This window comes from Peromyscus leucopus, unplaced genomic scaffold, assembly GCF_004664715.2.
Source record: "Peromyscus leucopus breed LL Stock unplaced genomic scaffold, UCI_PerLeu_2.1 scaffold_740, whole genome shotgun sequence".
Classification (NCBI taxonomy): Eukaryota; Metazoa; Chordata; class Mammalia; order Rodentia; family Cricetidae; genus Peromyscus; species Peromyscus leucopus.
This window is the reverse complement of record NW_023505663.1, coordinates 4,348-15,588: the sequence shown is the minus strand read 5'-3', so window position 1 is coordinate 15,588 and position 11,241 is coordinate 4,348. Positions and strand designations below refer to the sequence as shown.

At 43.6% G+C, this 11,241-nt stretch overlaps 1 pseudogene; it reads right to left on the bottom strand.

Moving 5' to 3' along the window:
* Positions 1–9,576: 9,576 nt before the first annotated feature.
* LOC114707756 lies at positions 9,577–9,686 on the bottom strand (annotated as a pseudogene).
* Positions 9,687–11,241: the final 1,555 nt, after the last annotated feature.

The following is an 11,241-nucleotide window of genomic DNA, read 5'->3' as shown; positions in this document are numbered from 1 at the left end:
AGAGAAAAAAATTCATGTTTTCTCCTTTAGTTTTAATTATTCAAAAAGAGTCTTATTGATCAGTATTTATGTTAGATGCTATTAAGTATAATGTCAGAGGAAAAAAAACTGACAAAGAGTTTACAAAATAATCAATGCAAGTGTTGTATTATTGGTATTATAATAAAGATCTGCCTCACACAGGCTGGACGTTGGTCAGCAAATACTCTCCAGGGAAGGAGACTCTTGACCATACTAAATCATTAGGAAGCCAGGTGGGAGAGTGCATGCCTGTAATTCCAGACTGAAGCAAGGGACTGAGAGTTTGAGGCCAGCCTGGCCTACACAGTGAGACCCTGTATCAAAAGCAATTGAGCCAACGATAAACAGTAGAAGTGAATGAGATGGGGAGGGCCTCCAAGGCAAACCGCACAGCAAGGTCAAAGGCAATGAGAAACGAGCTCTAACTTGAGTAGAGCCAGAGTGTGGGCATATGGAAAACGGTGATGCTGGGATGTTTACAGATGCTAGATTATGGAGGAAATTGTGCTAGGGACTGTGGACATTATGAAGCTCTGTAGCTACATTTTTTAAATGTCCAAGTTAAAACCCCAATTGCCAAATACCTATCAAACCCCTAATGTGAGGCAGGTATGGGATAGCTGAAAATGGGTGCTTTTCTTCAGGAGCCACACAGACCAAGCTGGAAGAGGATGGATGTGGTTACAAGTCAAAGCACAGAGAGGAAAGCCCCAGGAACTGTAGACATAAGATCTGTGTGAGTGCACTCTATTAGATCCTTAGAGAAGACAAGAAGCAGTCAGATTTGGGAAGCCTGTTTATGTAGCATATATGCATGTTACAATGTACCACAACAGGGAAATGAACCAGAGAGAGGAAGGGCCCTATGTTTTTTTTTTTTTTCTTTTCTTTCAGTTTTCTTGAAGGAACTCAGCAACTGGTGTTTTTCTTACCAAAACCCAAAGGAGTTTCTGGTTTTTGTCAGACAAGTAAAGAAACAGAACTTGCTTTAGACAAAATTTGAATTAGCACATACCTCTCTTCTGCATGTATAGATTATGATATGCCTGTAAGAGACGGTTCCCTAATTCTAAAAGGACAAATTAAGGAAGTAGGAACAGGCATGAGTTACTTTTGAGATTTCCTTTTACTGTAGTGATCTTGTCTTCCCCTGTCAAGCATCACAATTGGACCAGTAGAAATAGCAAGATTTCCTAACTTTTTTTTTTAGATCAAGTATTGCTATGTAGGCTAGGTTGGCCTATAGTCACTATGTAGCCCAGGCTGGCCTTGGACTCAGGATCCCCAGCTTCCTGAGTGGTGGGATTATAGGCACAAACCACCCGACCGTCTAACTACTTCAGAGTAGAATTTCACATGAAGATTTCACTAAGCAATCCCAAAACTCTGTGTTCTACCTGCCAGGTACCTTGGAAGCAGAGTGGTTTTGTTGTACTGCCTCTATTAATGAATTAGTCTGCAAAGGAGAATTAGCCTCTATTTCCAATCCAGAGAGCTAGGAAACCTCCCGCTATCTTTGTTTTATATGCCTGAAACCCTGTTTTTCTCCTTTATGGTTACAGCCAACAAGTCACTTGCCAAGTTGTGACCCAGAGGACCTTCATGAGAGAAGAATTCCCAAAGATTAAACATATAGTGATGGATGAGGCTGAGAATTTCTGTAGAAGACACGGTGACTGGTACCTGAAGGCTAAGAGCATCACCCATCCAAAAGTGAAGGGGGCTGCAGGTGAAACCCTACACCATGGGATCCTCTGGCTTTTCCTGGATCCTTTCCAACTCTATCACGCAGATGTTAGCGGCCTTCCTGCTCCTTCTGCTCAGTTTCCTCGAAAAGTGATCACGAATGAGATCCACTGTGCCATGGAAATAGCAAACGTCATGAAAGAAGAAATGAAGAGACTCCAAGGAAACCCTCCCTCCAACATAGCTCCAGACGTGCTGGCAATGTTCCAAGAGGTTTCTTACCAGGAAGCCATGTGTGCCCAGGCTCTGCCTGGTGTGTGTGAGATCAAGGCTAACCTGACACTAGAACAAATAGCCTGCTGTGTGGCAGAAAAATGCCACAGCCTGTTCCATGATGGCTATCTGCCCCAAGACATTGCAATTCTGTACAGGAGAGGGGAAGACAGAGGACGGTATAAGGACATGCTGCTCAGAGCAATGGCTCAGGGAACGGCAGAGGTTTCATTCAGCAGCGCTGCTGGTGTTTGTAGTGATGGCATAATTTTAGACAGTGTTCAGCAGTTTTCAGGCATGGTCAGGAATATTGTGTTTGGGCTTAGTCCTGAATATGTGCAGTCAGACGGGGCTCATAAACTCTGCTTTGCCTCAAGAGCCATTAAACATCTCTACTTGCTGTATGAAAGGAAGACAGCCTTCTGATGACTATTGCAAATAACACAGGAAGCTATACAAGAGCAATCTCTCCTCCCAGATGGGGGGTAGCTACTTCCTTTTTTATATTACAAATGAAGAAATGAAGGCACATCGTTATATGCTGGTGCCACAGCAGTTTTTTTTTTTTTTTGGCTGTGCCCTTTGCTCACTCCTGGACAGTGACAAGATAAGTACGATTGGTTCTCTACCTCCAGTTTTCCTAACTCAATCCAGCTTTCATTCTGTCATCCAAAGATCCTAAAAGGGAAAGCAAATTTTATGAAATTCTCTGCTCCAGGGAGTTCCTGCAGCCTTTGGATGGAATCAGTCCCCAAGGCTTTCTATAGTGCTTGCTCCTCTCCTGACCCCATCCTGGATCATGCCTCCATCTCCATGCACTCTGGTCTTGTAGCTATATTGGGAGTGATGGCAGGATATCCTTTCGACCAATTACTTGGACTGGGTGTCTTGAGGGCAGCAGCCAGACCAGCATCTGATACTGTCTGTGGGGCTCAAGCTTCACAGGTCCAAACTTGATTTCCTTTTTTTCACAAAGTGTACATTGGTCTCTTGGAGTTGACATTCTGCTAACCAAGGACACAGAAGACAAACACATGAGTGAAAATGTTACTCTGTTAGTTTAGAGTATGAACTATATTAACCAGTGGGCTAGGGGTGTTTTGCTAATTTGTACATTCATTGAGAACATAGGAAGCAATGTGGTGTGAGCAGAGTCTTACAGTAAGAATAGATAGAGGGACAGCTTGGACCTAGTGGCTGGCTATTCTCTCTCTCTCTTTCTCTCTATCTCTCCCCATCTTCTCTTTCTCTCCCTTAATATGGTAGATAATGCATTTAGTGTAATAAAATAACCAAGATAAAGAGCTGCTTATGGTATGAAGCTCTTAAAACATTGTTAAAAGAGGGCAACAGAATATGATCATATTGGCTGGAGAGATGGAAAAAGAAAAATAAAAAAGCTCCTAAACATCTCATGACCCCAGTGTATTTTTTTATTTTCGCTTATTTCCATTTCTATTTGATATTTTACACACATGGCAAGTTCTGCAGTCAACTTTATATCCTATGCGGCTGCTTCTTCCATTTAACTTTTTGCAAAGCATTGCCACAGTGGTATTGTGCCTAATTCGTCACATCTACCTTTAGTTCTACCCTTTGCATGTCCTAGCAGTAGAGCTACCTAATGAAAACTGGTACAGCCAGTCTGGAAATCCGTGTGGAGTATTCTGAAATAGCTAAAAATAAATCCACCAGCTAAATACTTCTGGGCCATATGCTCAAAGGACTTGACATCATCCACATACTTTCTCAGCCATGTTCATTGCCATTGTATTCACAATATCTGGGAAATGGGAACAGCCTAGATGACCTTCAAAACTGAATGGATAATGAAAAGGTATTTGTATACAAAGGAATTCTACTCAGCTGCAAAGAAAAATGAAACCATGAATTTTGCAGGTAAATTGATGGAACTAGAGTATATACTGAGTGAAGGAGTCCAGACCCAGAAAGACAAATGCCATGTGTTCTCTCTAAACTGTGGTTCCTAACTCAGAATCTTCACATAAGTAACCACAGAAATCAGGAAAGTAAAAAGAGACCAAGTCGGGGCTGGAGAGATAGCTCAAGGGTTAAGAGCACCGACTGCTCTTCCAGACGTCCTGAGTTCGATTCCCAGCACCCACATGGTGGCTCACAACCATCTGTAATGAGATCTGGCGCCCTCTTCTGTATACATAATAAATAAATAAATCTTTAAAAAAAAAAAAAAAGAGACCAAGTCAGGAGAGCTCTAGTTTGGGGGATGGCAGGTCAAGGTGCCATGAATCAGAAAATGGGGAAATTGGAGTTGGGCTTTAAGTAGGCAGTGGTAAAAGTCAGCAATACAGAGAGGTTAATAAATAACACTAAGAATGTTTCATACAACATATAGACCATGTGATTTCATGCTTACCTAAAATTACATGTAACATACATGTATATGCATAGATGTATAGTTTAAGGAAGTTATGACACCGGGTAATAATGCTCCCCACAAGAGCCATGAACTATGTAATGAAGCCCCCAGTACCATGTATGAGAGACATGAGTTCTCTTGAGTTGTTGCAAGGGTAGTCCAAGGGATGCCCCCAAACAAAACAACATAGGCTATTGCTGTTGCCCTTGGTTGCCTCCAGAATTTGAAGGCAAGGCCCTGTTGCTGGAGAAGTCATGCTCTTCAAACACTGGACTTGGAGGAAATGAACAGGAACTGACTCCAAAGTCCTCTCCCTGATGACGGGCTCTCAGAGAATCAGAAGATTCTACGGAAGCTGCCAAGGGATAGGTGCATTTGCTAGTCCTACCCCACTGTAAACCTATGTACACAACAGAGACTGGCCTGGCAGGATATCCACAGTGATGCAATACTGACACCTTTATTTTGGTTACCATCAACTGTCTGATTGAACTTAAAGCCTGCTCAACAGGAGGGATTCATATCTAGTACTGTAACCCTAGCTAACTACCCATGGCTAGAGAGAACATAAACCCGGGAGGAAAGCTTACTACTCCTACTTCCCTAAACCAATAGGATTTGTTTTCTCAGTAACACAGATACGTGGAGCTCTCATCCCTCATCCAAGAAGCTTCTTTTTGCAACAGATGGAGACAGTTACAGAGCCCCACAACTGATCCAAATGCAGATGGTAAGTGACTGGGGGTGCCAACCCTACCTGCTTATATCTGCAACACAACCCCTAAATCTAAGGCTCAGGGAAAACCATGGAAAAGTGGGGAGGAAAGTTTGTGAGAACCATAGGACCATGATCACTGCTGCTAGGTGGCATCTCCTAGACACAACAGGGAAGCTGCACCCATGAGCTCTCCACATGACCAGCACAATGACACCACCAGTTGACATGTTAGTGGGGATGGTAAAGTCCGCATGGTCCCACCCCTAGACAGAAAGCTGCAGGAGGTCAATGACTGCGGAGACAGGGAGAATTGGTTGCTTTCAGAGATCAACTCCTATATAGGGTGTCTAATCTTGAGGTTAACCCTGAACACATGAACATATGAACAAAGCTAAAAGGACTCAGCGTGCTATATATATGTGTGTGTGTGTGTGTGTGTGTGTGTGTGTGTGTGTGTGTGTGTGTGTATACATATAACAGTAGTAATTTTTTAAAACATGATCTTAATGAATTTGGGAGTGGGAGAGAGAGAGGTAGGAATGATATAGATGCAGTGTTCATGCATGAAAATGTTAAAAAAAGAAACTAATTTAAAAAGAGAGCTAGAGATGTTTTGCTGGCCCTGTGATGTGGGCTTGGTTAGTCACTTGCGCGGCCCAATGACATTTTAATAACTGTGATGTGCACAGAGGCTGACTGTGTGCTTTCAGCATGTTTGCTCTTTTGGATTTATGCTAATGACATGCAAAGAGCATGCCCTAGATGACCCGGCAGTCACAGATGAATGAGAAACCTAGGAAACCAGCTTGAACTCAGATCAGAGCCAAGTGCAAGTAATTACCACTCAATCAGCTGTTTATCATTTACAATTGAGATTTCAAGGTTGTTTTGTACCAGAACTGACAGATGCAGGCCACTCTCCTTGTGTCGACTCTTGGGCTGACCTATGCAGATCTTGTCAGCTGGACCTGGGATCTGAGGACCTGAGAGGATGAGGCAGAAAGTCTGTATGCTGTAGACAACCATAGCGTAGTTTTAAACACGAATGTAACAAAGAAAGCAATGCTACAAGGAACATTGTTTGAGTTCAGAAAAACATGTAAATAAATGTCAGTAAGCACATACTAAACATGAAGAGAGCAGCCCTTTCCCAGAACTTTCTCAGGACAGACCAGTTAAATACAATTGCCTGGCTGTCTCTATAGATTATGTCTGGGAATGCAGGGAATCAAGACAGAAGGCCATATCCAGACTCAGGGTACACTGACCAGATTGAGTTCTGTAGTTCTGTTCTGACATCCAAGAAGAGTATGCCCCCTAAATTGTATGTAAATGTTTAATACAGGAGACACAAAATCACATACAAGAACAACATACAGGGAACAAATGTACCCGAGGTAAAAGGCCCTATGCCTTTTTTCCTGGAGATTCTCTCACGGTTCCTCAAGGCATTGTTCACCATGTGTCATTCTTTTTTTTTTTTTTAAGATTTATTTTATGCATATGAGTGTTCTATCTGTATGCATAGCTTTATGCCAGAAGAGGGCATCGGACCCCACTATAAATGGTTTTGAGCCATCATGTGGTTTCTGGGAATTGAACTCAGGACCCCTGGAAGAGCAGCCAGTGCTCTTAACCACTGAGCCATCTCTTCAATGCTGTCCCCGCCCCCCAGCTTTGAGACAAAGTCTTGTTAGGTAACTGTCAGGGTCTGGGATTGCATGTATGTACCATTAGCCTAACAGACATACAGAATTTTTTTTTTATTTAAATAAGGGGAAAAGGCTGAAATCAGCATCTGACTACAAAAGATGAGAACCCATGTCTCAGACATAGTTGACTCTGCAAAGGAGCACATATGGTAGAGCCATGCCTAATCACTCCCATCCAGAGCCTCAAAGAAAGTACTTGGAGAATTGTGGGTAGGAGCATGGATCATTTAACCTTGATGTTGCATAAGTACAGTTTCAGAGAAAAGAAAAGATGTCCTGTTCACAAATGAGACTTTTAAAAATAATTTTTAGCCAAGCATGGTGGCATACACCTTCAATTCCAGCCTCTCATATGCTATGGACTCTATCATTAAGCTATAGCCCCAGACTGGTGTTTATTATTATTTTAAGACAAGGTCTCAATAAGTTGCCCAGTCTGACCTTCAACTTGTGATCTTCCTGCCTCAGCCTGGGCGGTAGCTAGGATAACAGGCCTATACCACCAGCCCTACCTTATTCTAAATTTTGTTCAAATGATTTAGGAAATGTTTAAGTAGTATATTTTCTATAAACATGTAGTAGTATAGAAGAACACACACACACACACACACACACACACACACACACACACACACACACAAACCAAATGCAAACCTCATCCTTCTTTTCACAAGGCCCCCAGCTGTTTCCCAGTTTTGCTCTTTCATTTCCAGGGCTGGCACACCGGCAGATGTGCTTTTGCTGAGTTGCAATGACAGGCACACTTCTCTTGTGCACATTTAGGCTGATGCTCCACGGCTCCTTCCCACTCTGCAGTCTCCCACATGGCAGACAAAGCATCTCCCAGGTCACAGCCTAAGCACAGCAGGTCCTTGCTGCCTTTGAGCAGGGACAGGCTGGCAATGCTGGTTTCCTGCAGCCTGAGCTCAGTCAGGCCTGTGGTAGAGGAAGAGGGTGGTGGGTTAACATTTCAGTTCATGAAGATCTTAAAGCCCACGGCAAGGGGTGGGGTGGGGCTCCAACACTCCAGGAGACATGACCACAGAGCAACACAAGACAGAAGCATTCTTCTGCCCTCATCTCCCCACTGTGGGAAGATGGCACAGGTGGCTTTTGTGTCCTCTGTGAAGAGTGGCAGTTGCCAGGACAGAATCCAGGAAGTCTGTAAGCAGATCCCTGCTTGCCCAAAAGGTTACCCATCCCCTCTCTGCCCCTTCCTGTCTTGTCTATGCTCTTCCCCATCCCCTGACCCCCATCCCCCACCCCTTTTTTCTCCTCCCCACTTTCATTTCTTCTCCTCCCTCTCCCTTCAGTTCCCTTCTTTCCAAAGAAATAGATTTTGCAAATTAGAGAAAATGCTTCATATTTGTTATCCCAGGCCCCACTCCCCCCCCCCCCGCTAATCACAGTCTCTTCCCTGCCTATCATTTCATCTTCATTAAGGCCAAGTAAAATCCCATCGTGTACATTTTCTTTGTCTGTTCATCAGTTGATGGAAGAGAAAGCCCATTGACATCTTGGCTGTTGTGAACACAGATGTACAGAATCTGTCCATGAATAATTAAAGTCCTTTACTTACCCAGAAATGTTTTGAGATCTCTTATAAAACAAAAACCTAACCAAACCAAAACCCCAGGCTTTAATTATGATAGAGAGCTATGTCAAACTCATGAAGCAATAAAACGATGCTTGATTTGTTGTTTTTTTTTTTCTTCTTTCTCTCCTACATATGAGACGTTATATTGATTATTTTAAAACTTTTTTTTTAGGTTTTTCAAGACAGGATTTCTCTGTGCAGCCCTCCCTGGTTCTTCTGAACTTAATGTGTAGACCAGGCTTGTCTTTGCCTCTGGCATGTGTTGCCACGCTGAGTTTGATTGGTTTATTTTTAATGCTGTTAGTGCTCTGTCGAGGGCCTGGAGAGTATCAGTGGTGAAGATCACCAGGTATCGCTCAAAGGCTGTACAACCAGTGAAAGCTTGTACAAATTGAAAAAAGAACAAGTTAAAAGACTCAAAGTAAAATTGCGGCAAATGGTGACTCGGAAAGAGATGCTCAAAACCAAACAGGTCAGTTGGGCTCAGCAACAGGAGATATATTAATCTTACTTTAGACCACAAGATTAATCCCCCCTTGGAGGGTGTCCTGGAGATACTGCAATACCAGGTCACGCAGAGTGGACAGAGCAAGCTCCTATTCCAACTCCCAGTTCCAAATATCCATTTACTATTGTTGGACCCCAAAATTTAGGGTCTCAAGTGGGCGCCCCAAGAACCCAGACTCTAGTCTAGTTGATGCAATAGCAGGAGGATTTATTAAGCTTCTGTAAGAAGGGCTCCTCTGCTCCCAAGAGCAAGAGTTGCATCTTACTGCAGCCCCATAAGGGCTTATAAAGGAAAAACCCACAAAACCCATAAGATTACAATTCCCATACAATTTCCTTTCACAAGATCATGGTCAGGGTACAGAGTGATCACAGAGGGGGTACAGTTACGTCAACAGGTACATTCTTCCTGAAACCTCAAGGGGGGAGTATCAAGACAGGAGTGGAGTTTACATACAGGTCACGGTGGTCCTTCCTGGAACACCTGCAACTATCCCAGTCACAGCTGAGCACATCTCTTAACAGAAATCTTTTTTCATTGTTATATGGTTGCAGGGGAGATTGAACAATGGCTAAGTCAGGTTGCCCTTGAAACTAGATTTTTAGTTTCTCATTTCCTGGTGCTTGAAGTTTCTCTTTTCCTGAGGCTTGGGGGTGTAAGCCTGAAGGGTTAGGGTCTTTCACTATATTGTCCTCAAATTGAGGACGTATCAGATATTAAACTGATAAGAACAGATACTATACTTGATCTTAGCCAAAAGGCAGAGAAGCAATAAGTCTACCTTGCCCAACACCACTAACATGCACGAAAACCTCAACATCACGGTCACAAATGCGCTAGCGCCAACCAACACGCGCCCGACACAGACTGTCCTGTTCTATCCTGCCCACTACCTGAACTCTAGAGAAAGTCTGTGACATTCATCGGAGGGCGAATTTTCAATTGCACTTTTGGTTCCCAGAATTCCAAGGAGACTGGGCCATGTCCTTAATTGCATGCCCTGCTCAACGCGTTTTCGGTCTTCCCAATGCAGAAAGCGGCAAGATTACTGATGGACCTACAGACCGATGCCTGTGGTTCTCCCAGGTTCTTCTTCACAGTCTTTCAGACACAGACTTGACAACCCCCACTACAAAGAGGTTCCCCCCGAGACACACACTCTTCTTATATCCAGTTAATTCTGCATTGTGTCTCTCCCTGAGATGACATCCATGACTGAGGGGAGGATCCGGGGAAGACAGGTTCAGAACCACTTACTGTGTGGACTGAGCTTTGGAAAATAGGCTTTTGGAATTCCAGCTCCTTAGCTGTAACTATTGCTCTGGTGTTTTTTTTTTTTTTTTTTGTTTTTTTCCTTTCCCCCACTCTTTAGTTCATTTCTTTTTGTAGCTGTTGTTGGAATTTCTAATGGTCTTATAATAAAAAAAAACCCTGAGCCAGATATTGGGGTGAAAGCTGAAAGATCAGAGAAGCAGAGCAAGCCACAGCCAACAACTCCTCAGCTGATCCTGTTTCCATGAATCCTCAGACTGAAAGTCTCTGAGTTCTCACCCTAAAGGGTCCCAGTTGAACTACTTTATTCCCTGTTTCCTCATGCCTTATATACCTCTCTCTGCCCTATGGCCACTTGCTGGGATTAAAGGCACATGTGCTTCCCAGTACTGGGATTAAAGGTATGTGTGTGCCACCACTGCCTGGCTCTGTTTCCAGTGTGGCCTTGAACTCACGGAGATCTAGTCAGATCTCTGCCTCTGGAGTGATAGGATTAAGGGTGTGTGCCACCACTGCCTGACATCGGTTTCTAATGTAGTGGCTGGCTCTGTTCTCTGATCCTCAGGCAAGTTCATTAGGGTACACAATGTATCACCACATGTATGTCTTGTTTTAACATGCAGTCTCTAGGCTATGAAGCCCAGTCAGACCTGGAATTTTCAGTGATCCTCCCTTCTGAGCCTGGCCCAAGAGCCAGGTTCCTCTCTTTTATATTTTGAGACAGGGTCTCTCTGTGTAGCCATTGCTACCCAGAGTTTGCATTGTTGACCAGCCTGGCCTCAAACTCACACATGCACCTGACCCTACCACCCTAAAGGTGTGGGCCACCACAACCGGCAGAGTTCCTTTCTTTTTAAAAACAGACCAAACCTCACTTTGGGTTGAGCTTTATGGCATAGACCTGTAATCAATTCCATAGGCTGATCCATAGGAGGACCCAGCAGGAAGAAGGGACCCATTGGAGTGAAAGGATTTCCCTAAAGCATAGATGAAATCAGATTCATTCTCTGTAGATGGGGAGAGAGCTGCTGGGGGAGGAAAGTAATAGTGTAGCAA